The sequence below is a fragment of the Rhinoraja longicauda genome, chromosome 38 (assembly GCF_053455715.1).
Source record: "Rhinoraja longicauda isolate Sanriku21f chromosome 38, sRhiLon1.1, whole genome shotgun sequence".
Lineage (NCBI taxonomy): Eukaryota > Metazoa > Chordata > Chondrichthyes > Rajiformes > Arhynchobatidae > Rhinoraja > Rhinoraja longicauda.
The window spans coordinates 10,718,681-10,746,158 of NC_135990.1; the positions used below are offsets into that span (position 1 = coordinate 10,718,681).

At 46.7% G+C, this 27,478-nt stretch overlaps 1 long non-coding RNA gene across 2 annotated transcripts in view; it reads right to left on the bottom strand.

Moving 5' to 3' along the window:
• Positions 1–4,882: 4,882 nt before the first annotated feature.
• Positions 4,883–27,478, bottom strand: part of LOC144610938 (uncharacterized) — a 102,598-nt gene continuing 80,002 nt past the window's right edge. For both annotated transcript variants that reach the window (XR_013549457.1, XR_013549456.1), the window contains one exon: positions 4,883–5,147. This is a non-coding gene — a long non-coding RNA (uncharacterized LOC144610938). The remainder of the gene's footprint in view (positions 5,148–27,478) is intronic.

Genomic DNA, 27,478 nt, shown 5'->3' on the forward strand with positions numbered 1-27,478 from the left:
CCAATCTCCTATCCCCCCACATCCGGACCAAACTCAGATCCTGGGGGGACAGGGCTTTCTCCATCGCTGCTCCCACCCTATGGAACTGACTACCCCAAACCGTTAGAGACTCCTCCACACTCACCACATTCAAAACATCGCTGAAGTCTCACCTGTTCAGTACTGCCTTCAACCACTGAAGGTCACCTCACCTTCTGTCTCCTTTCTCTGTTCGTTTATTTATTTACTTATTTATCTATTTATTCATTTCCCTATGTTCTCTAAATCTCTGTAAAGCGTCTTTGAGTATATGAAAAGCGCTATATAAATGTAATGCATTATTATTATTATTATTATTATTAACTTTGACAGAGGCACTCAAAAAGCCGGAGTATCTCAGCGGGTCAGGCAGCATCTCTGGAGAAAAGGTCATAATGTCATAAGCAATAGGAGCAGAATTAAGCCATTCAGCCCATCAAGTCTACCCCGCCATTCAATCATGGCTGATCTATCTCCCTCCTAACCCCATTCTCCTGCCTTCTCCCCATCACCCCTGACACCCGTACGAATCAAGAATCTATATTTCTCTGCCTTAAAACTATCCACTAACTTGGCCTCCACAGCCTTCTGAGGACTGTCGTATGTTGAAAGACTGGAGCGACTGGGCTTGTATACGCTGGAATTTGGAAGGATGAGAGGGGATCTTATTGAAACATATAAGATTATTAAGGGATTGGACACATTAGAGGCAGGAAACATGTTCCCAAAGTTGGGGAGGGCCAGAACCAGGGGCCACAGTTTAAGAATAAGGGGTAGGCCATTTAGAACAGAGATGAGGAAAAACCTTTTCAGTCAGAGAGTTGGAAATCTGTAGAATTCTGTGCCTCAGAAGGCAGTGGAGGCCAATTCTCTGGATACTTTCAAGAGAGAGCTAGATAGAGCTCTTAAAGATAGCGGTGTCAGGGGGTATGGGGAGAAGGCAGGAACGGGGTACTGATTGAGAATGATCAGCCATGATCACATTGAATGGCGGTGCTGGCTCGAAGGGCCGAATATTGCCTATTGTAAGAATTCCATAGATTCACCACCCTCTGACTAAAGAAATTTCTCCTCATCTCCTTCCTAAAGGAACGTCTCTCCCATTAAAAATATCCATTGACTTGGCCTCCACAGCCTACTGTGAGAAAAGGAATTAGTGAGGATTTGGGTCGATTTTTCTCAAAACTAAAACTCTGATCTATTGCCTGAGTGTAATCTACAATTCCTACACTCTTGTACTTAGGTATGGTTAAGCTTTTGTATAGCAAGATTCTTACCGACTGTATTCGAAAAAATAAATCTCACTGTACCAAGGTACACGTGACACTACAGTACCATTGAACCATCGAACCAGAGATGGAAAGTTGACCAAACCACACCATTTCTCAGGGATATGCAGGAAGGAACTGCAGATGTTGGTTTAAAACAAAGATTGACACAAAAAGCTGGAGTAACTCAGCGGGACAGGCAGCATCTCTGGAGAAAAGGAATAGGTGACATTTCGGGTCGAGACCCTTCTTCAGACTGAGAGTCAGGGGAAAGATAAATGAGAGACAAACTATAATACACTGTAACACAGCATAACACACTACAATACACCAGAACACACTGTAATATACTAGAACAGTATAACCTATTATAATAATCTAATACACTATGATATACTATCACACACCGTTATAACATTAATACTCTATTACACATATAATTCACAAAAAGCATGATAAAACACTATAATTCACAATAATACACTATAACACACTATAATACGCTATAACACAATAAAGCTCTAATGCACTATAACACTACAATACACTAGAACACACTATAACACACAAAAACACACTATGTTCTCAAAATCTCTGTAAAGCGTCGTTGAGTATATGAAAAGCGCTATATAAATAAAATGTATTATTATTATTATTATTAAAAAACACAATCAAACTATAATATATAACACATTGTAACACATGAGAACACACCATAACACATTGTAATACACTATGTACAGAGATATATATATCTCGTTTCCCTTTCCCCTCAGTCTGAAGAAGGGTCTCGACCCAAAACATCACCTATTCCTTCTCTCCAGAGATGCTGAATGTCCCGCTGAGTTACTCCAGGTTTTTGTGTCTATTTTTGGTTTAAACTAGCATCTGCAGTTACTTCCTACACATTAACTCTGGCAGATTGGTTCCTTTTCCATCCCTATTGCATCTTATGTCATAATTGGAAAGCATTACCAGAAAACGGCGGATTCTTTTCTTTAATCATTTGGTTCCCACGGTTTTTGACGTACCCAAGGCAGGAAATTCCATAAATGAGGAATGTCCTTCATTGCTGCCACTGCAGTGAGCTGTCAGTGATACATGTTCAGTCTGTGAGCTTTCTTAGTTTAGTTTAGTTTAGTTTAGTTTAGTTTAGTTTAGTTTAGTTTAGAAATACAGCGCGGAAACAGGCCCTTCGGCCCGCCCAGTCCGCGCCGACCAGCGATCCCCGCACATTAACACTACCCTACACACAATTGGGGCAATTTACATTTACACCAAGCCAATTACCTACAAACTTGCATGTCTTTGGAGTGTGGGAGGAAACCGAAGATCTTGGAGAAAACCCACGCAAGTCACGGGGAGAACGTACAAACTCCGTACAGACAGCACCCGTAGTCGGGATCGAACCCGGTTCTCTGGCGCTGCAAGCGCTGTAAGGCAGCAACTCTACCGCTGCGCCATTATGCCGCCCCCTGCTGAGATCACTGAAGGTTTTCGGGATTCCTTTCAGCAGAACCTAAACGCAAACCAATCTTTATGTGTAAAAAGGAGATGCAGACGCTGGTTGATACCAAAGAAAGACATAAAGTACTGGGGTAACTCAGCGGGCCAGGCGGCGTCTCTGGAAGAGAAGGATGGGTGACGTGTTGGGTCGGGACCCTTCTTTGTCACCCATCCTTTATCTCCAGAGATGCTGCCCGACCCACTGAGTTACTCCAGCATTTTGTGTCAAGACTTAGTTAGCATTGGAGACACAATGAACTGTCGGTGCCAGTTAACAAAAAAAAAGACACAAAGTGCTGGAGTACATCAAATCTCACATTTCTCCTCATGTTGCCGCTGGGACTGGTAGTTTTTTTTATCATAATGTAAAGGATAGTGCGATGTTAGAGCAATATTTGAAACATTAGCCCCAAACTCCTTACGATAGAAGAGGTTATGCGTCTCAGGCCGAAGACAGACACAAAAAGGTGGAGTAACTCGGCGGGTCAGGCAGCATCTCTGGAGAGCAGGAACGGATGACGTTTCGGGTCGAGACCCTTCTTCAGACTGAGCGTCAGTTGTGAGGGAGCTACAGAGATAAGGAAGTGTAAGAGATCAAAAGAGATGGGGATCAAGGAAAATGTCGAACAGACCATTGTTAGATCAAAGCAGGTGACTACACAAAGTAAACAGAGATGCAAGGTAGACACAAAATGGCGGAGTAACTCAGCGGTTTATTCACAAAATGCTGGAGTAACTCAGCAGGTCAGGCAGCATCTCGGGAGAGAAGGAATGGGTGACGTTTCGGGTCGAGACCCTTCTTCAGTCTGAAGAAGGGTCTCGACCCGAAATGTCACCCATTCCTTCTCTCCACGGATGCTGCCTGACCCGCTGAGTTACTCCAGCATTTTGTGTCTACCTTCGATTTAAACCAGCATCTGCAGTTTTCTTTCCTAAACAGAGATGCAATGTAATCACGGGACAGTCAGACTGGTTGGAGAACTGGGAACGGGGAGGGATGGAGAGAGAGGGAAAGCAAGGGTTACTTGAAGATAGAGAAGTCATTATTCATTACTTGAAGTTAGAGAAGTCACCTGCCCAGCTGAGTTACTTCCTTCCACCCAGAGATGCTGCCTGTCCCGCTGAGCTACTCCAGCATTTTGTGTCTATCTTCAGTGTAAACCAGCATCTGCAGTTCCTTGAATTTAGAAGGACACTGGAATTTAGAAGGATGAGAGGAGATCTTATCGAAACATATAAGATTATTAAGGGGTTGGACACGTTAGAGGCAGGAAACATGTTCCCAATGTTGGGGGAGTCCAGAACAAGGGGCCACAGTTTAAGAATAAGGGGTAGGCCATTTAGAACTGAGATGAGGAAAAACATTTTCAGTCAGAGAGTTGTAAATCTGTGGAATTCTCTGCCTCAGAAGGCAGTGGAGGCCAATTCTCTGAATGCATTCAAGAGAGAGCTAGATTGAACTCTTAAGGATAGTGGAGTCAGGGAGTATGGGGAGAAGGCAGGAACAGGGTACTGATTGAGAGTGATCAGCCATGATCACATTGAATGGCGGTGCTGGCTCGAAGGGCCGAATGGCCTCCTCCTGCACCTATTGTCTATTGTCTATTCCTACACATTTAGATTTTTTAGTTTAGTTTGGAGATACAGCGCTATTCAGTCCACTGTGTCCACGCCGACCAGCGATCCACACACACTAACACTATCCTGCAAACACTAGGGACAATTTACAATGAAACCAAACCAATTAGCCTCGACCGGAAACATCACCCATTCCTTCTATCCAGAGATGTTGCCTGTCCCGCTGAATTACTCCAGCATTTTGTGTCTATTAGCAGCCAATAAAGTGCATTCAAATGCTGCCCTTTGTAATAGAGCTGGGAAATTATAGGTTAATGAAATGCATGCATACATTTTATTGTAGAACGTGTTTCCAATTTATTTGTTTCAAGGCATAGTTGTGTAGATTCAGAATAAAAATAAAACTCTCTGCAAAGACAAGAATGAAACGGTTCTGTCGACACGGTTAGCGCAAAACTAGGAATTTGAAAAACAGATTGGTTTCCATTCAAAAGAATTTAATTCACATATCACTTCATCAGTTGCTGGCCAACTTCATCATAAGAGCAAGAGGTCAACTCATGCTCAGCAAGTTCCCAAACATACATGTTTGGCACAGTGGTGCAGCGGTAGAGTTGCTGCCTCACAGTGTCAGAGACCCAGGTTCGATCCTGACTATGGGTGTTGTCTGTACGGAGTTTGTACGTTCTCCCCGTGACCGCGTGGGTTTTCTCCGGGTGCTCCGGTTTCCTCCCACATTCCAAAGAAGTACGTTCATTGTCTTCTGTAAAATTGTCCCTAGTGCAAAAGACACAACTCGTGTATGGGTTATCATTGGTCAGTGCGGACTAGATGGGCCAAAGGGCCTGTTTCCACATTGTATCTCTAAACTAAAGCTACACAAGGGATGCTAAACATGAATAGCTAGTTTCCTACAGCCATCAGCTTTTTGAACAGACAAACATAACACTCTCCCCGTGACCTGCGTGGGTTTTCTCCGAGATCTTCAGTTTCCTCCGACACTCCAAAGACGTACAGGTTTGTAGGTCAATTGACGGTATGAGTGAAAATTGTCCATAGTGTGTGTCGGATAGTGTACGTGTGCGGGGATCGCTGGTCGGCGTGGACTCGGTGGGCCGAAGGGCCTGTTTCCACGCTGTATCTCTAAACTAAACTAAACTGAATATACTCGACTTGCCTTGATATCCCATGTCTTAACAAAGGTGCACTGCACTGAGTAAGACAGACCGTCAGAGAAGAATGCACCATCTGTGACTAATAATGAAAGTCAAGGATGGCACCAAATTGGTGGAAAAGGCATGCGACATTTCAATGATAACTAATATGGCCGCCCAGTGGTGTAGCAAATACTGATGCTTCACAGCGCCAGAGAGCCAAGTTCAATCCTGACCTCGGGCACTCTCTGTGTGGTGTTTGCATCTTCTCGCTGTGACCGCGTGGGTTTCCTTTGGATGCTCCGGCTTCCTCCCATATCCCTAAACCTGGCGGGATTGTAGTTTAATTGGCAAAGTGCAAAAATGACCCTAGTGTGTCGGGAATGGATGAGAAAGTGGGAAAATGTAGAACGAGTGTGAATGGGTGATCGATGGTGGGCGTGGACTTGGTGGGATGAAGAGACTGTTACCGTCCTGTATCTCTAAACTAAACTAAACTAAACTAAACTAAACTAAGCTAAGCTAAACTAAACTAAACTAAGCTAAGCTAAACTAAACTAAACTAAGCTAAATTAAGCTAAACTAAACTAAACTAAATTAGTGCTGGCTCGAAGGGCAAAATGGCCTCCTCCTGCACCTATTTTCTATGTTTCTATGTAAACTAAACTAAACTAGTATGGACTCGGTGGGCCAAAGGGCCTGTTTCTATGCTGTATTTCTAAACTAAACTTTCATGGTGGCACAGCGGTGGAGTTGCCACCTTACAGCACCAGAGACCCGGGTTCGTTCCTGACTACGGGTGCTGCCTGTACGGAGTTTGTATGTTCTCCCCGTGACCACGTGGGTTTTCTCTGAGATCTCTGGTTTCCTCCCACACTCCAGAGGTACAGGTTTGGCTTGTTAATTGGCTTGGTATAAATGTAAATTGCCCCTAGTGTGTGTAGGGTAGTGTTAGTGTGCGGGGATTGCTGGTCGGCGCGGACCCGGTGGGCGGAAGGGCCTGTTCCCGCGCTGTATCTCTAAACTAAACTAAACAGGCTGGAGGATTGAGTCATTCTTGGAAAAAAACATTTATCGAAAAGATGAGTTAAAAGTTATATAAAGCGGGAGTAAGTAGGGTCTGAGAATAAACTGGAAATAATATAAAAATAGAGATATCGACGTATAAAATGGAGAGAGCAGCCAAAGTAAACATTGGTTGATTCGAAGATGAGGGTGGGGAATTAATAACAGGAAATTGAGAAATGGCAGAGATTCTAAATAATTATTTTGGATCAGTCTTCACAGTTGAAGACAATAAAAACATTCCAACAGTGATTGATATACTGTGTAGGAAGGAACTGCAGATGCTGGTTTAAACCGAAGATAGACACACAATGCTGGAGCAACTCCGGAGGCAGCATCTCCGGAGAGAAGGAATGGGTGACGTTTCGGGTCGAGACCCTTCTTCAGATAAACAGGGGGCCAGAGAGAGGGTTGAATTTAAAGTGACCCCTGTTACTGGAAGCAAAAAAATAGGCAAACTAATAGGCAAGAGACTCAAGTTTCAATGGATATTTTTAAGGCAGAGATAGATAGATTCTTGATTAGTACGGGTGTCAGGGGTTATGGGAAGAAGGCAGGAGAATGGGGTTAGGAGGGAGAGATAGATCAGCCGTGATTGAATGGTGGAGTAGACTAGATGGGCCGAATGACCTTATAACACAGCCTATCGTTGGAAAAATGCTGGAATCGGATACAGACTATCTCACGGTATAATTGGTCAGGTTACAGACATCCGCCATTACGGAAATCAGAAACCCCCACGACCCAAAAATTTGAAATGCGGAATAACATTCGCTCTTAGCAAATTTATCTGGGAAATTAGTTAAATAAAAAACTACAACGTGCAAAAGAAATAACAATTATTGTATATACATATATTTTTTAACTCGCACTTCATTTAGGTTTCGGTTTCGGTTTATTTTTGTCACGTGTACCGAGGTACAGTGAGAAACTGTGTCTTGCACGCTATCCAAACAGATCACATACAGAATAAATGTGTAGGAAGGAACTGTAGATGCTGGTTTAAACCAAAGACAGACACAAAATGCTGGAGCAACTCAGCTTCTTCTAAGCCTGAAGAAGGGTCTCGACCCGAAACGTCTCCCATTCCTCCTCTCCGGAGAAGCTGCCTGTCCCGCTGAGTTAATCCAGCTTTTTGTTCATATTCAGCATACATTCTGTAAACACAACTAGTTTAAACTAGTGCCAGGGTGGCACGGTGGCGCAGTGGTAGAGTTGCTGCCTTATAGCGAATGCAGCGCCGGAGACTCAGGTTCGATCCTGACTACGGGCGCCGTCTGTACGGAGTTTGGACATTCTCTCCGTGACCTGCGTGGGTTTTCTCCGAGATCTTTGGTTTCCTTCCACACTCCAAAGACGTACGTTAATTGGCTGGGTAAAATGTTTAAAAAAAAAGAAAATTGTCCCTAGTGTGTAGGATAGTGTTAATGTGCGGGGATCGCTGGGCGGCGCGGACTCGGTGGGCCGAAGGGCCTGTTTCCATGTTGTATCTCTAAATCTAAATCTAAATCTAAACACAAGTATAATAGATGGAGCAAAAGGGAAGGTACAGAAAGAAGATTCTTGACGCATGCCGGAGTTTCTTAGTGCGGTAGGTTCATTTCCTGCAGTTTTATTTGGCCCAATGAGTTATGCCAAGCGGTGATCCCCGCACACTAACACTACCCTACAAACTAAGGACAATTTACAATTTTACTGAAGACAATTAACCTGTAAGCCTGCACGTCTTTGGAGTGTGGGAGGAAACCGGAGCACCCGGAGAAAACCCACGCTGTCACAGGGAGAACGTACAAACTCCATACAGACAGCACCCGTAGTCGGGATCGAACTTGGGTCTCTGGCGCCGTGAGGCAGCAACTCTACCGCTGCGCCACCGTGCCACCCAAAGAGCTGTCCATTTAAAAAATATTTAAACGAGGGGTCGCCAAATCTTTCAAGAGATGCCATGACTTCCAATGTGGAGCAGGTGAGTTTTTGCCCATTATTCGACCCCCTTAAAGCACTGAAACAAATCATCCAAACACAAAGGTGGCGTAGCGGTAGAGTTGCTGCCTCACGGCGCCCGAGACCCGGGTTCCATCCCGACTACGGGTGCTGTCTGTACGGAGTTTGTACCTTCTCCCCGTGACCTGCGTGGGTTTTCTCCGAGATCTTCGGTTTCCTCCCACACTCCAAATACGTACAGGTTTGTAGGTTAATTGGCTTAGTCTAAACTAGACCAAGTGGACCCATTGGGCCCAAACCTCGCCTGCATTGGTGCAGCACCCTCTCCTCACCCCCTCCCCTCTCCCCCCTTCCCACCTCCTCCTCCCTTCCCCTTCCCCTCCCCCCCACTCCATCCCCCTCAACCCCCCCTTATCCTCCCCCTCCCTCCCTAGGAGATACATTTAAAATTTAAAATGTAAATAACTTTAAAAATATAACACCGATTTCAATGAAACTTCTTCCATTAGCACCTAAGGGACGGCGGTGAGTAAGGTGGGCCTAAAATTGTCGCGCTATCGTGTACCATTTTGGCTGTAGTTCAGGAACAAACAAACGAGAGTTTTAGTATATAGATGTAAATTGTCCCTAGTGCGTGTAGGGTAGTGTTAGTGTGCGGGGATCGCTGATCGGTGTGGGCCGAAGGGCCTGTTTCCACGCTGTATCTCTGTACTAAACACACTCAAAATATCCATCGACTGCCACTATTACCATTGTTATTGGAAACTGGAAACCAACACATTGGGTTGTCTGAAGCTTCTCCCACTTGTGTGGGATGTTGGGTCGGGTTGGAATGCAGACAGGGAAAGGAGGAAGAAAATAAAACAAATATTTCAATATTAATATAAGTGGTACAGCTTGATATGCATGCAATTAATTTCACGCTGACTGCACTTGAAGGGAACGCATTCTTTCTCCAAACCTGGTAGCTATTAAAAAATCTATTAATAAACTGACGTTCATTTTGAAGTGGTCCTGACTCTTACCTCAAAGAACAATTCCTCACAGCGAAGCATTTCTAATGTGACTTCCTCGTAGAAACGGAAGGAACTACAGATGCTTGAGCAAACAATAGACAATAGGTGCAGGAGGAGGCCATTCGGCCCTTCGAGCCAGCACCGCCATTCAATGTGATCATGGCTGATCATTCTCAATCAGTACCCCGTTCCTGCCTTCTCCCCGTACCCCCTGACTTTGCTATCCTTAAGAGCTCTATCTAGCTCTCTCTTGAATGCATTCAGAGAATTGGCCTCCACTGCCTTCTGAGGCAGAGAATTCCACAGATTCACAACTCTGACTGAATAAGTTTTTCCTCAAATTGGAGGAACAGCACCACATATTCCACTTGGGAAGCTCACATCCCAGTGTTTAGTTTAGTTTAGTTTGGAGATACAGCGTGGAAACAGGCCCTTCGGCCCACCGGGTCCGCGCCGACCAGCGATCCCCGCACATTAACACTATCCTGCACCCACTGGGGACAATTTACACATGCACCAAGCCAATTAACCTCCACGTCTTTGGAGAGTGGGAGGAAAGCGAAGCTCTCGGAGAAATGCCACGCAGGGAGAGGGTGCAAACTCCGTACAGACAGCACCCGTGGCCAGGATCGAACCTGTGTCTCCGGCGCTGTGAGGCAGCAACTCCACTGCTGCGCCACTGTGCTCCCCTGACTTCCGAGCAGTGCTTTTATTTACGGTTCACAGGTACCTCGACTCGCTCCTAACACACTATTGGTCTGGGAGCTATATTTCCATTCGCTACGATTCAATATTATGGCAGGAATGGATATTTATGGCGCCCCATGGAATGATAAAATGCACACGAGAGGAACATGAACACACGCCTGTGAATCCCTGTGTTATGTCTCTCAGTTGCTTCTAGACTTCTAGGAAATCACATTAGGGGCCAGGACCTATGATGGCCTGGTTATCAAGGGCTGGACGTAGTGCTTGACACCTCCCTTGTGGGGATTAAACTCAATGCTCAATTAAAAGGCTTTCACAGTGGCTGACAGACACAATGTGTAGGAAGGAACTGCAGACGCTGCTTCATGCTGGGGCTTTTGCTGTGGTTGGTTTTGTAAACCTCTATAATCACCGAAAGTCCAATTGATTAATGCTGACTTGTACCTGGGATTTCTGCCGATGTGGGAAATTCTGAGAATTATGAGCCGTAAGGTCATCTGGTTATTAGGGATAGGAGTAGAATTAGGCCATTCGGCCCATCAAGTCTACGCCATTCAATCATGGCTGATCTGTCTCTCCCTCCAAACCCCATTCTCCTGCCTTCCCCCCATAACCTCTGACACCCGCAATAATCAAGAATCTATCCCTGTCTTAAAAATATCCACTGATTAGGCCTCCACAGCCTCCTGTGGCAACGATTTCCACAGATTCACCACCCTCTGACTAAAGAAATTTCTCCTCGTCTCTTTCCTAAAAAAATGTCCTTTAATTCTGAGGCTGTGACCTCTAGTCCTCGAGTCATTTGCAATCGCTGGTTGGCGAGGACACGGTGGGCCAAAGGGCTTGTTTCCGCACTGTCTCTCTAAACTAAACTACAGTAAACTCCTCCATTATCAGAGTGAGACTAAACACAAATTGGAGGAACAACATCTCATATTTCGCTTGGGCAGCTCACAGCCCAGTGGTACGAACATTGATTTCTCCAACTTCACGTAACTCCTGCATTCCCTCTCTCTCCATCCCTCCCCCACCCAAGTCACACCAGCTTCTCGTTCTCACCCAGCAAACAGCTAACAATGGCCTGTTTCCTTTATCACCGTTACTTTTTTGCATATCTTTCATTCATTTGTTCTATATGTCTCGACATCATCGTTTATGCCTCTTGTTTCCCTTTCCTGTGAATTTCAGTCTGAAGAAGGGTTTCGCCCCTTACAAACTCCGTACAGGCAGCACCCGTAGTCGGGATCGAACCCGGGTCTCCGGCGCTGTGAGGCAGCAACTCTACGGCTGTGTTACCGTGCCACCCCAGATTAGGGACCGGAAGGGGATTCTGTTCCATGACATCAATGCCTTGCCCTCCTGCAGAGTCAGGTCAGACGGATGTACAAATATATTCATCCCAGCAACTACTGGGCTATTTATTTTGTGCCTTTAAACAGTCTTGAGAGAGGAAAAGTAGAGCAGTCTATTCATAATTAATGAAGGAAAATAACTAAAATATAAAGCCATCAATTATTCAGCTCTGATGTACAAAAGTTTTAAAGTAAACAAGTTACATAAAGATTTAAGATGCTGATAATTTGTAGATTTTGGTTTCCCCAGCAGTGTAATTCGAGATCCATTTATAGGCAGGAAAGATGAAAAGATTCTGAACTATGATTCCCACGACTGTGTTCATCCCAGAATGAGTTTTCCAGTCTCCGAATAACATTTGTGTTCCCTCAGCTGAGAGGAGTGGACCCCGTGATAACATATTGCTCATGATGTCTCACCACTTTGGTGGCAACACGGTGGCGCAGCGGTAGAGTTGCTGCCTCACGGCGCCAGAGACCCGGGTTCCATCCTGACCACGGGTGCAGTCTGTACCGGAGTTTGTACGTTCTCCCCGTGACCTGCGTGGGTTTTCCCCGGGTGCTCCTGTTTCCTCCCACACTCCAAACACATACAGGTTTGTAGGTCAATTGGCCTGATAGATGAAGATACAAAATCGTCCCTAGTGTGTGTAGGGTAGTGTTAATGTGTGGGGATCACTGGTTGGTGCGGACTCGGTGGGCCGAAGGGCCTGTTTCCGGGTTGTATTTCTAACCTAAACTAAACTAAACACACCAACATCACTTGGCTGGTTTCTGTAACCTAGAAGTCTTCTGTTTTAAACTGACTACCTCTTGTCATGACTTCTGAGAAAATGAAACATGGAAGTTCATATTGTGTTAATATTACCCTGACAGTTAGTTACCCCTTACAGCGCCAGAGACCCAGGTTTGATCCTGACCACAGTTGCTGTCTGTATGGAGTTTGTACGTTCTCCCCGTGACCTGCATGGGTTTTAGTTTAGTTTAGTTTAGTGATACAGCGTGGAAACAGGCCCTTCGGCCCACCGAGTCCGCACCGACCAGCGATCCCCGCACACTAACACTATCCGACACACACTAGGGACAATTTTTTATCTTGATACCAAGCCAATCAACCTACAAACCTGTACGTCTTTGGAGTGTGGGAGGAAACCGAAGATCTCGGAGAAAACCCACGCAGGTCACGGGGAGAACATACAAACTCCGTACAGACAGCACCAGTAGTCAGGATCGAACCCGGGTCTCCGGCGCTGCAAGGCAGCAACTCTACCGCTGCGCCACCGTGCCACAGTGCTTCGATTTCCTCCCACACTCCAAAGCCAGAGAAACATAGAAAGTAGGTGCAGAAGGAGGCCATTCGGCCCTTCGTGGCTGATCGTCCACAATCAGTAACCCGTACAGGTTTGTCGGTTAATTGGCTTCAGTAAAATTGTAAACCGTCGCTGGCGTGAGTGGGGTAGCGCTAGCGTGCGGGGATCGATGGACCCGGTGGGCCGAAGGGCCTGTTTCCGCGTTGTATCTCTAAAACTAAACTAAACATCTACGAAAGAATGTCTTTGGCGTCTGAGGATTGGGAATGGAGTGATGTTATCTGTAAAAACTTCTGCTGGCAGCCAGTGCAGGCATTTCTCCCAGGCTATATAAGGGATAATGAGTTACATATCCTCGGAAAACCAGTTCCTTGCAGCTGGACCTTTTGCTAAACGTTAGCGATTGGTGGAATCGCTTCTGAGGATCACAGCGGCAATAAAAAGGGAAGCATCTTATTTTTAATTCAAAGTTGAACTTCTCACACCAATTTTTTTTCACTGAATGAGGCAAGGTTCCTAGTTCCCCGGGGACAAATTTAGAACATTTTCCTTCGTTCTGGTAAGCGTCCCAGACTGAATAAGGATATGCTGTTCTTTGTGCACGGATGATACCAGGTGGGGAGGGTTTGTGTTGAAGTTAACGTTCCTTGTGAGTTCATGATGGGAGTCACAGTGCACAAGTTTGCGTTAAAATCACGATCATATCTACAACGAAGAGTGTGTTCTTTATTCGGGTCTCCGTGTGGAGTCAGCATGTACTCACGATGACCTAGAATGTTCTGGTTTCCTCCCATATAGAGTCACACAGCGGGGAAACAGGCCCTTCGACCCAACTTGCCCACACCGGCCAACATGTCCCATCTACACGATGTCCCACCTGCTTGCACTTAGTTCAGTTTAGTTTAGAGATACAGCGTGGAAACAGGCCCTTCGGCCCACCGAGTCCGCACCGACCAGCGATCCCCGCACATTAACAGCTGTGTAGGAAAATAACTGCAGATGCTGGTACAAATCGAAGGTATCACTTCAATCTGACGAAGGGTCTCGACCCGAAACGTCACCCATTTCTTCTCTCCAGAGATGCTGCCTGACCCGCTGAGTTACTCCAGCATTGTGTGATGCCCACACATTCACACTACCCTACGCACACCAGGGACAATTTGCGTTTATACCAAGTATACAAACCCAAGCCAATTAACCTTCAAACCTGTACATCTTTAGTGTGGGAGGAGACCGAAGGTCTCGGAGAAAACTCCGTACAGACAGCACCCGTAGTCGGGATGGAACCGGGTCCCTGGCGCTGCTAGCGTTGTAAGGCAGCAACTCTACCGCTGCACAACCTACCCCCCTTGCCCACATCCCTCTAAACCTATCCATGTACCTGTCAAATTGCTTCTTGAACGTTGTGATAGTCCCTGCCTCAGCTACCTCCTCTGGCAGCTCGTTCCACACACCCACTCACCCCAGGAAGTTTTGTACACATCTACAAAAGAACTGTCTTCAACATCTGAGAATTGGGAATGAAGTGACCTTATCTGTAAAACCTCTGCTGGCAGTAAGTCCAGGCATTTTTCCCAGACACAATCATGAGAGGAATAGATCGGGTAGATGCACAGTCTCTCGCCCAGAGTCGGGGAATCGAGGACCAGAGGACATAGGTTTAAGGTGAAGGGGAAAAGATTTAATAGGAATCTGTGGGGTTACTTTTTCACACAAAGGGTGGTGGGTGTATGGAACAAGCTGCCAGAGGAGGTAGTTGAGGTTGGGACTATCCCAACATTTAAGAAACAGTTAGACAGGTACATGGATAGGACCGTTTTGGACGGATATGGGCCAAAAGCAGGCAGGTGGGACCAGTGTAGCTGGGACATGTTGGCCGGTGTGGGCATGATGGGCCGAAGGGCCTGTTTCCACGCTGTATCACTCTATGACTTTATGATCCCATCAATTCTAGGCGATTCTAGAATGCTGAAGAAATCCCACCGCATTACCATTAACAAGTTATTGTACAGGTCTTGTGACCTAATGAGCCGGCAATTGTCATTATTAAGCCATTCCAACTCATCCCATCGCTTATATTCCCAATGTTCTACATATCCCTCCATCTGTGGAATTCTCTGCCTCAGAAGGCAGTGGAGGCCAATTCTCTGGATGCTTTCAAGAGAGAGTTAGATAGAGCTCTTAATGATAGCGGAGTCAAGGGATATGGGGAGAGGGCAGGAATGGGGGTACTAATTGTGGATGATCAGCCATGATCACAGTGAATGGTTCGAAGGGCTGAATGGCCTCCTCCTGCACCTATTGTCTGTTGTCTATTGCCCTCGTTCCTTCTGAAAACCTACTTACATCACTCTCTCTCCCTGTTCTACTGAATGGTTACATAGAAACATTGAAACATAGAAAATAGGTGCAGGAGTAGGCCATTCGGTCCTTTGTGCCAGCACCGCCATTCAATGCGATCATGGCTGATCGTCCAAAATCAGTACCCGGTTCCTGCTTTCTCCCCATATCCCTTGATTCCGTTAGCCCTAAGAACTAAATCTAACTCCCTCTTGAAAACATCCAGTGAATTGGCGTCCACTGCCTTCTGTGGCAGAGTGTTCCACAGATTCACAACTCTCTGGGTGACAAGATTTTGCCTCATCTCCGTTATGGAACTAACACATTGAGTGTTTCCCCTCACACAAATGCTGCCTGACCTGCTGAGTTTTTGCAGCACATTTTTGATTTTGCAATCGGTAAAGATTGGTAAATGGACTAGTCAGTGCTGAGGAAGAACAGAAGAGAGGAGATGTAATGAGAGGAGTGTAGGAAGTGTGTAGGCAGTGTGTAAAGGAACTGCAGATGCTGGTTTACACCGAAGATAGACACAAAAAGCTGGAGTAACTCAGCGAGTCAGGCAGCATCTCTCGAGAGAAGGAATGGATGACTTTGTGATCGAGACCCTTCTTCAATCTCAAGGAGGCTCTCAACCCGAAGTGTCACCCATTCCTTCTCTCCAGACATGCTGCCTGTCCCGCTGAGTTACGTCTCAATGGACGTCGGTAGTCGCCAATGGAATTCACCGAAGTCAGCACCGGCGACAGCCTACGTCACCTGGCGACAACCTATGACAGCGCCTACGTCAGGAGACGTCAAGCTACGATCATTGGTGTCAAATCCACTGTCGGCGAAACGTTTTCAACATTCTGAAAATTGAGCGGCGACCAGAAAAACGCTACGACTCTTTGGAGATGACTCACGACCGTACAGGCGACACCCCGTGTGGCGACAGCCTAGTCGCCTGTAGTCGCCTAAAACATCGCTTAAGTGGGGTAGGCCCTTTAGTCATCAAGACTTGCCGAGCAAAAATTTAATCTAAAGAAGGGTCCCGACTCGAAACGTCACCTATCCACTTTATCCAGAGATGCTGCCCGATCTACATTTCCTCCAGAGATGTTGCCTGACCCGTTGAGTTACTCCAGCACATTGTGTCAATACTTAGTTAACATTGGAGACACAATGGACTGTAGATGCTGGTTAACCAAAAAAAATGTCACAAAGTGCTGAAGTAATTCAGCGGGTCAGGCAGCATCTCTGCTCAGTCCGAAGAAGGGTCTCGACCCAAAACGTCACCCATTCCTTCTCTCTAGAGATGCTGCCTGTCCCGCTGAGTTACTCCAGTTTTTTGTGTCTACCTTGGGTTTAAACCAGCATCTGCACCCTCTCTCGCTGCTCAACCTCTGTGCTCCCTCCTCCTCTCCAGCTCCACGATCAAGTTTTAACCCAGACTCGCTACCACGTCCACGTGTGCTTTCTCCGAGCTTGCTTGCGCCTCCATCTGAAGAAGGGTCTCGACCCGAAGGTACATCACCCATTCCCCCTCTCCAGGGATGCTGCCTGCCCCACTGAGTTACTCCAGCTTTCTGTGTCCATCATCAGCCTTCCGAAGGTCACCCAATGTGCCAAGTATGTGTTTAACAACATGTCCTTGTTCTTACCTCATTAACCGGTTGATGAGAAGGAAAGACATCCTGAGCCGGCAGCAGTGGTGAAATGTTATTCCTTGCATTAAAGATGTGTTCACAGTTCCACTCTAACCTCTAGACATTCCACAATCATTACATTGCCAAATTCCAGTCTATTGCGTCGTCCTTATTTTAGTTTAGAGATACAGCGCGGAAACAAGCCCTTTGGCCCACCGGGTCCGCGCCGACCAGCGATCCCCGCACATTAACACTATCCTACAACACACTAGGGACAATTTTTTTACATTTACCAGGCCAATTAACCTACAAACCTGTACGTCTTTGGAGTGTGGGAGGAGACCGAAGATCTCAGAGAAAACCCTCGTGGGTCACGGGGAGAACGTACAAAATCTGTACAGACAGCACCCGTAGTTGGGATCGAACCCGGGTCTCCGGCGTTACAAGCGCTGTAAGACACAACTCTACCGCTGCGCCACAGTGTATGTACACAACATCCGTTGCCCCGACTCACTTTAAGAAGCCGCACCACAACATTGTGCAACTTGGAACTCATGTGCCTTAACGTACCAAGAGAGAGAGTGGCTTGCAAGCGGCTTTTCAATTTAAGTCTTTGGTACATTTCTGTCCACCCCCTCACCCCTTTCTCCCACCCCCTTTATCCTTCATAACTGATTGTCTTACAGCCAAGTATCAAGCCTTATTTAACCCTTTCTTAGTTTAATTTAGAGATACAAGAGTCAAGAATGTTGTATTGTCATGTGTCCTAGATAGAACAATGACATTCTCACTTGCAGCAGCACAACAGAATATGTAAACATAGTACACTGTAAATAATATGATAAACGAGGAAACAAAAGTTCAGTGTGTGTATACACACATACTCACAAATACACATATATATAGATCATATACTGTATATATATGTACATATATGATGTATATATATACAAAAAGCTTAAGTAAAGGGTGAGGTCACGTGGGGCGCGGGGCGGTGACGTCACCCTTTGTCCCTTATTTGGCAGTGAGGAAGTTGGCAACCGTATTAATACGGGACGAGGGCGGTCCCGTACGGGACAAACCAATTTAGCCCAAAATAGGGCATGTCCCGGCTAATACGGGACAGTTGGCAACCCTAGCCAGCGGGCCGCTGTCGGCTGGGACAGTGTAGGCTAACGGAGTGTGTTTGCCTGACGGAGGTTGCGTAGCAACCCGCCTCCCGGCCCGGGCGGCTGCCATTGGTGGAGCGGGGGCACGTGGCCGCTGGCTGGGTGAGGTCACGTGGGGCGCGGGGCGGTGACGTCACCTTGTCCCGTATTTGGGAGTGGGGAAGTTGGCACCCCTACTCCTCACCCCATTCTCCTGCCTTCTCCCATAACCCCTGACACCCGAACTAATTAAGAATCCATCTGTTTCTGCCTTAAAAAATCCACTGGCTTGGAATCCACAGCCGCCTGTGGCAATGATTAATTTTCTTCCTTTAATTTGTTATTCTTTTTGACGAACAAATTATGTCTCGCTGGCCGTAATAGTTGGAAGCAAAGATCACTTGATGAAATCCGCCAGGAATGTCTCTCAACGGAAATGCCAGCTCTTTGCGGTTCCCTGCAAAAGTGACGGGGGCTCTTGTGATATTTGGAAGGCCACATTTGTCCCTCTGGCTTTCCCATCCCCTAAACCACCGCGCGTGATTCTGTCAAGCGATTCCGGCCCAATTGAACGGGAGTTGCCTGCATGTTACTTGTCCGTCCCCTCGAGAGGTGGTCCGATACCCAAGCCCCAACTGCCCCCCCCCTATCTCCCCCATTGCTTGGGGGGGGGCGGAGGGAGAGAAGGGGGTCCCATCTTCTGACCTCTCCTCCCCCCGCCGAACAACCCCAGGCTTGGTTTACCAATGGCTCTGTCGGCTCGTGCCAAATGCCCGGGCGTGTAGCGGTCACCCTTCCCTTCTCCGCCGACAACGCTCCAGGGCGGCACGGTGGTGCAGCGGTAGAGTTGCTGCCTTACAGCGAGTGCAGCGCCGGAGACCCGGGTTCCATCCCGACTGCGGGTGCTGTCTGTACGGAGTTTGGCCCTTCTCGCCGTGGGTTTTCTCCGAGATCTTCGGTTTGCTCCCACACTCCAAAGACGTACAGGTTTGTAGGTTAATCGGCTTGGTAAATGTAAAACTTGTCCCTTGTGGGTGTAGGATAGTGTTAGCGTGCGGGGATCGCTGGTCGGCGCGGACCCGGTGGGCCGAAAGGGCCTGTTTCCGCGCTGTATCTCTAAACTAAAAATGTCCGCCTGTACACCGGGCCTGGGCGGCTGACAATGGTATGGCTGAGTGGTACATCGACCAAATCATGAGTGATAGGAGCAGGATTAGGCCATTCGGCCCGTCACGGCTGATCCATCTCTCCCCACCAGTTATGACAGCCTGCGGGGGTCTCATATCATATATATACAGCCGGAAACAGGCCTTTTCGGCCCACCAAGTCCGTGCCGCCCAGCGATCCCCATACATTAACACTATCCTACACCCACTAGGAACAATTTTTACATTTACCCAGCCAATTAACCTACATACCTGTACGTCTTTGGAGTGTGGGAGGAAACCGAAGATCTCGGAGAAAACCCACGCAGGTCACGGGGAGAACGTACAAACTCCTTACAGTGCAGCACCCGTAGTCAGGATCGAACCTGAGTCTCCGGCGCTGCATTCGCTGTAAAGCAGCAACTCTACCGCTGCGCTACCGTGCCGTCTCATCAAGACTGACAGCACCGTGTCTGGGGTGGGTGCTGTAGGTATTCCACTTCATATGCAGGAATCGCTTGTCGGCGCCAAAGATACTAGAGGACCAAGATAGACCACTCGACCCTAAAAACCGTAGTACGTCACGGCACCATTTTAGTAGGCAGAAACTTGCAGAAACATCTAAAAAGAAAAATAGCAAAAATCTGTGAATTGATAGATGAGATATATTCTGCATTTTAATGGTATCATCACACATACTGTTCCCCCAAAACACTGATTACACTGTGAGAGGCATAGCGAACGGCGGGGTTTGCTTATTAAAATGGCGGCCGTTACGCTCCTTTGCGTACTACACTTCAGTATAGGCAATTTCGACGGAGTGGTTCATCTTGCTCCTCTAGTATCGTTGGTCGGCGTGGACCCATCGGGCCGAAGGGCCTGTTTCCGCGCTGTATCACTAAACTAAACTAAACTAGACATCCACAACTTGAGACCTTGAGCATTCCAGCTTTGCCAGAAACCTACCTCCACCATGTTTTAAGAAGGAGTCTTGGAGCAACTTTTCACAATGGATGTGAAGCTCAATGAAGAGCCTAGGCCATAGGCATTGACTCGATACTGAGCGTAGTGGATAGCAGCCAGGGAAGCAATGCTCTGTGTTACATGGATCTCATTAATGTTGTTCTCAAAGCATAAACAGCCCACCAAATTGGATGCCAATAACAAGTTCTTGCACCACATTCAGAATGGCATGTTCCTAACTTCCTGCTCAAAGTATTTGTACTGGCTGGCTCGCAGTGAGAGTTGATGTGACCCTGGTTCGTCCGTACTCTTAGACCCATCTCAATGAAGGGAGTAGAGACCAAAGATACTAGAGGAGCAAGATAGACCACTCGACCCTAAAAACCGTAGTACGTCACGGCGCCATTTTGGTTGGCAGAAACTTGCAGAAACATTTAAAAAGAAAAATAACAAAAATCTGTGAATTGATAGATGAGATATATTCTGCATTTTAATGGTATCATCTCACATACTGTTCTCCCAAAAAACTGATTACACTGCGAGAGACATAGCGAACGGCGGGTTTTGCTTACTAAAATGGCGGACGTTACGCTCCTTTGCGTACTACACTTCAGTATAGGCGATTTCAACGGAGTGGTCCACCTTGCACCTCTAGTATCTTTGGTAGAAACGAAGAACGTCAGGCGCTGGTTTATACCAAAGATAGACACAAAGTGCCAGAGTCACTCAGCGGGTCGAGCAGCATCTCTGGAGAAAAAGGATGGGTGACGTTTCAGTTCGCTGAAGGAAATATTGCTTTGCCCCAGTGTTGTTTAGTTTAGTTTCCTTTAGAGGTACAGCGCAGAAACACAGGCCCTTCGGCCCACCGAGTCCGTGCCGACCAGCGATCCCCACACACTAACACTACCCTACACACACGATGGACGAATTTTGTTGCGCTTATACCAAGCCAACCAACCTACAAACCTGTACGTCTTTGGAGTGTGGGAGGAAACTGCAGGGAGGCAGAGAATTCCACAGATTCACAACTCTCTGAGTGAAAAAGTTTTTCCTCATCTCCGTTCTAAATGGCCTACCCCTTATTCTTAAACTGTGGCCCCTGGTTCTGGACTCCCCCAACATCGGGAACATGTTTCCTGCCACTAGCGTGTCCAATCCCTTAATACTCTTATATGTTTCAATAAGATCCCCTCTCATCCTTTTATATTCCAGAGTATAAAAGCCCAGTCGCTCCAGTCTTTCAACATATGACAGTCCCGCCATTCCGGGAATTAACCTCGTGAACCTACGTTGCACTCCCTCAATAACAAGAATGTCCTACCTCAAGTTAGGAGACCAAAACTGCACACAATACTCCAGGTGCGGTCTCACTAGGGCCCTGTACAACTGCAGAAGGACCTCTTTGCTCCTATACTCAACTCCTCTTGTTATGAAGGCCAACATTCCATTGGCTTTCTTCACTCCATATCCAAGGAAGAGAGTCTGAATAAACTGGTCGTATCAGGCGGGCAGGGTGTAACTAATAGAGTGTAAATGGAGAAGGTATTGAGGTAATTGTGCAAAAAATAAATTATGGGATTAAAATAAGATAATTACAATTCAGTGGGTTATATTGCGTGTAGATTTAAGAGTCATTGAGTCATAGAGTTATACAGCATGAAAACAGGCTCTCTCAGTATCTCTAATGTCGAAAGACCAAAGTAAATCTACACTGATGGCATTCAATGGTGTAGCAGGTATCTGGTGTTGGTAGACACAAAATGCTGGAGTAACTCAGCAGGTCAGGCAGCATCTCAGGAGAGAAGGAATGGGTGACGTTTTGGGTCGAGACCCTTCTTTGAACCAGCGTCTGCAGTTATTTTCCTAGGTATCTGGTGTTAATCAATATATCCGTCATTCTCTGCACTGAATTTGTCACATTAAGTGGACAACCTGTCCTGTGTATCTTCAAGGAGTTAGTCATGGAGTCATAGAGTGTGGAAACAGGTCCTTCAGCCCAACTTGCCCACACCGGCCAACATGTCCCAGTACACTAGTCCCACCTGCCTGTGTTTGGCCCCATATCCCTCCAAATGTGTCCTATCCATGTACCAGTCCAACTGTTTCTTAAATGTTGCCATACTACTTGCCTCAACTACCTCCTCCGGCAGCTAGTTCCATAAACCCACTGCTCGATGTGTGAAAAAATTACCCCTCAGTTCCCTATTAAATCTTTCCCCACTTACCTCAAACCTATGATTCTTGATTTCCCGACTCGGGGCAAGAGAACCCATGCTTTTACCCAATCTATTCCTCTCACGATTTTGTACACCTCTGTAAGATCACCCCTCATCCTCCAAAACAATTATTTACTAGCAGTAGAACTGGTTCTTGATTCCCCTACTCTGGGCAGCTGTGCATTTACTCGATTTATTCCTCTCACTATTTTGTAATACTGCTAGGATACCTTCTTCCACCAAACCACAACCTAATTTGGAGGGAGACACAAAATGCTGGAGTAACTCAGCGGGTCAGGCAACATCTCGGGAGAGAAGGAATGGGTGATATTTCGGGTCGAGAGCCTTCTTCAGACTGATCTACACTAGAATCCATCAGTTTGAAGAAGTGCCTCGACCCGAAACGTCACCCTTTCCTTCTCTCCCGAGATGCTGCCTGACCCGCTGAGTTACTCCAGCATTTTGTGTCTACCTTCGATTTAAACCAGCATCTGTTTTTTTTCCTAAACCTAATTTGTTGGAAAGGAGTCTCTTTGATTTAGCTTAGTTTAAGATATCGTGTGGAAACGGAGTTGGTGGATCTAAGGGTCTGTTTCTGTGCTAAACACAAAATGCTGGAGTAACTCAGCGGGACAGGCAGCATCTCTGGATAGAAGGAATGGGTGACGTTTCGGGTCGAGACCCTTCTTCAGACTGTGCTGTATCTTTCAATGACGCTATGAGAGACAAGTATGTTTCTATAAAGTATCCCATATTTGGCTAAAGCCTCCACTAGAATCCATCATATCTTATAGGATGCTTCAGACATTAATCTTCACTCCCCCAGTCCTTCATTACTGTAAACCCTCACTCAGAGAGGGGGCTGAGAGAAGGGGATGTTAATAAATGTTACGGTTGGCCAGATTTGGTTATTTTGACAGCCAAACTATGCTTTGTAAGGACAAGCTAATCTGGCCTGTGTTCTGAGCAAATCTTTATCCTCGTTTGAAGGAGCAAGATAAAAGAACTTACACTCTGTATTCTTCACAATGTCCCAAATGATCACGCGTTGTTTTTGCAAGGCATTCGCCAAAACGCCTTGGGCAAGGCAGTCACCATTACTGAAGAAGGAAAGACCAGTATTCGGCAAGATCCGTGGACAAAGGGCAGGTCATCCAAGGAAGAGTTGGGCGAGAGGACTGCCGAGAATGAAGAATGAACGAATGAATGAATGAATGAATAAATCAATGAATTAATGAATGAATGAATAAATGAATGAATGAATGAATGGAGGATGAGAGGAGATCTTATCGAAACGTATAAGATTATTAAGGGGTTGGACACATTAGAGGCAGGAAATATGTTCCCAATGTTGGGGGAGTCCAGAACAAGGGGCCACAGTTTAACAATAAGGGGTAGGCCATTTAGAACTGAGATGAGGAAAAACTCTTTCAGTCAGAGAGTTGTGAATCTGTGGAATTCTCTGCCTCAGAAGGCAGTGGAGGCAAATCTTTGAATGCATTCAAGAGAGAGCTAGATAGAGCTCTTAAGGATAGCGGAGTCAGGGGGTATGGGGGGCAAGGCAGGAACAGGGTACTGATTGAGAATGATCAGCCATGATCACATTGAATGGCGGTGCTGGCTCGAATGGCCAAATGGCCTCCTCCTGCACCTATTGTCTATTGAATGAATGAACACTCTACTGTCAGATTTGACAAGTCACAGTGAAATTCTTTGCTTGCGTACCTTGCCAAGGTCTGCAACACCTAGCCCAATAATTCTGAGGCTATGACCTCTGGTCCTAGATTTTCCCACTAGTGGAAACATCCTCTCCACATCCACTCTATCCAAGCCTTTCACTATTCTGTACGTTTCAATGAAAGTCCCCCCTCATTCTTCTAAACTCCAGCGAGTACAGGCCCAGTGCCAACAAACGCTCATCATAGGTTATACTATGTCCTTCCTTCTGGCCACTCGACCCGCTATTCCTTCCTTTCCATATGGATTTGGCGTGCTCTCGGTGTAACCTCCAGGTGCTCTGGTTTCTTCCCTCATACCAAAGACATGTGGATCAGCAGGGTAATTGGCTTGTGTAGATTGCTCCTACTGTGTCGAATCTCAGGGAGGTCGATGGGAATGTGGGAGCAACAAAATGTTATTAGCATAGGATCCATGTAAATGTGCACTTGATGGTTAGAACACACTCGATGGGCTGAAGGGCCTGTTTCCGTGTGATGTAACTCAGGAGTCTAGTCATAGAGTCTCAGTCACAGTCATACAGCATGGAAACAGCCCCATCGGCCCAACATGTCCACATTGACCAACATGTCCCAGCTACACTAGTCCCACCTGCCTGTGTTTGGCCCATCTATATACTAAAACTCTCGTTTGTTTGTTTGTTTGTTCCTGAACTACAGCCAAAATGGTACAGGATAGCGCGACGATTTTAGGCCCACCTTACTCACCGTCGCCCCTTTGGTGTTAATGGAAGAAGTTTCATTGAAATCGGTGTTATATTTTTAAAGTTATTCACATTTTAAAGTTTAAATCTATCTCCTAGGAAAGGAGGGAGGGAGGGGGAGGAAGGAGGATAAGGGGGGTTGAGGGGGATGGAGTGGGGGGGAGGGGAAGGGGGAGGGGGAGGGGAGGAGGGACAGCGGAGGAGGGAGGGAGGGGGGTTGGGGGGAAGGGAAGGGGAGGGGGAGGAAGGGGGGAGGGGAAAGGAGGGAGGAGAGGGTGCTGCATCAATGCAGCAGAGGTTTGGGCCCAACTAGACCACTTGGTCTAGTATTCCTCTGTCCCATCCGTATGCTTGTCTAAATGTTTCTTAAACGTTGTGATAGTACCTTCCTCAACTACCTCCTCTGGCAGCTTGTTCCATACACCAACTGGGTGAAAACGTTACCCCTCAGGTTCCTATTAAATCTTTCCCCCCCTCACCTTAAACCTTAAATATTAAGTATTTAATTGACGTATGTACTGACATACTGACATTCAGACTGAAGAAGGGTCTCGACCGGAAACGTCACCCATTCCTTCTCTCCTAGATGCTGCCTGACCTGCTGAGTTACTCCAGCATTTTGTGATACCTGACAGTCTATGAAATTCTTACTTGCAGCTGTGTGAATGGTGGGGTTGCCAACTGTCCCGTATTAGCAGGGACATTCAGTATTTTGGGCTAAATTGGTTTGTCCCGTATGGGACCGCCCTTGTCCTGTATCAGGCCCATGGGCTGCTGTCGGCCGGGACAGTGTGGGCTAACGGAGTGTGTACACCTGATGGAGGTTGCATGGCAACCCGCCCCCCCGGCCCGGGCAGCCGCCATTGGTGGAGCGGGAGCACGTGGCCGCTGGCTGGGTGAGGTCACGTGGGGCGCGGGGCGGTGACGTCACCTTGTCCCATATTTGGGAGTGAGGAAGTTGGCAACCCTTCACTGACAGAGCTGTAAACACAATACACGAGAATCTGTATAAACACATACAATCCAATAAATTGGTAACCACAATACCACTGCAAAAAAGCTGTAGTCATTAGAGCAACCGAAGACAGTCCATAAATATTCAGAGTTCAGATAGTAATGTGTAGTGTTCAAGAGCCAAATTAATTCATCATTAATAGGAACAAAGTGCTGGAGTAACTCAGCGGGGGGGTCAGGCAGCATCTCTGGAGAAAAGGAATGGGTGACGTTTCGGGTCGAGACCCTTCTTCATACTGATTATAGAGTCCCGAGTCGAAACGTCACCTAATCATGCTCTCCAGAGATTATGCCTGACCCGTTGAGTTATTCCAGGACTCTGTGTCTATCTTTGGTATAAACCAGCATCTGCTGTTCCTTGTTATCACAATTGAAGTCATCATTTGATCTCTTCCAACTGAGTCAACTTCACTTGCAAAACCTGCGGGTAATTTATGTGGAGCAAAAGAAAAGAACAGATGATATTGATCAAGACTTAACCAGAATAAGCTAAGGAACAAGCTCCTTGCAACGTTTTGCAACATGTCTTAATGGCACCACATCTTTTGACATTGTCAGTTGATATTTGCTGCAGGTTCATCACTTCACGCCCAGTTTAGTTTCGAGATACAGCGGGGAAACAGGCCCTTCGGCCCGCCGAGTCCGCGCCGACCAGCGATCCCCGCACACTAACACTATCCTACACACACTGGGGACAATTTACATTTACAGCAAGCCAATTAACATACAAACTTGTACGTCTTTGGAGTGTGGGAGGAAACCGAAGATCTCGGAGAAAACCCACGCAGGTCACGGGGAGAACGTACAAACACCGTACAGACAGCACCCGCAGTCGGGATCGAACCCGGGTCTCTGGCGCTGTGAGGCAGCAATTCTAACGCTGCACCACCGTGCCACTTCAAGACAACCAAAAACCAAGTTTGGGCCTCGGAGATCATGTTACAACCAAAATTGAACAAAATTAGTGAGAACAAGCATCTCTGTCGTGATAGACCCACATTTCTCCTCATCTATTCACAATCAGTCTGAAGAAGGCTCCCGACCCGAAACGTCACCTATCCATGTTCTCCACAGATGCTGCCTGACCCGCTGAGTTACTCCAGCAGTCTGTGAAACGTCACCTATCCATGTCCTCCAGAGATGCTGCCTGACCCGCTGAGTTACTCCAGCACTCTGTGAAACGTCGCCTATCCATGTTCTCCAGAGATGCTGCCTGACCCGCTGAGTTACTCCAGCACTCTGTGAAACATCGCCTATCCATGTCCTCCAGAGATGCTGCCTGACCCACTAAGTTACTCCAGCACTCTGTGAAACGTCACCTATCCATGTCCTCCAGAGATGCTGCCTGACCTGCTGAGTTACTCCAGCACTCTTTTGTCTTTTGTAAACGAGGCCTTGTCAGTTTCCAAAATCAATCTCTTAGGCGGACCCCTGCTGTAAACTGGCAGCCCGCGTTTGTTGTCTTTGATAAACAAGGTTAGTTCTCTGAATTCTATTTGTGCTTTTTTAGTGCACTTTAATTATGTAAGAGCAAATTTTGATTCCCTATAAAAAAAATTTTGGTAGCCCTCTGTAAGAGTAATTTCTGTTACACCCACTGCTTTAATGGTGGTGGGGGGGGAGGGGTGGGGAGCGGGCTACATTATAGTTTATTTAATGGGACTACAA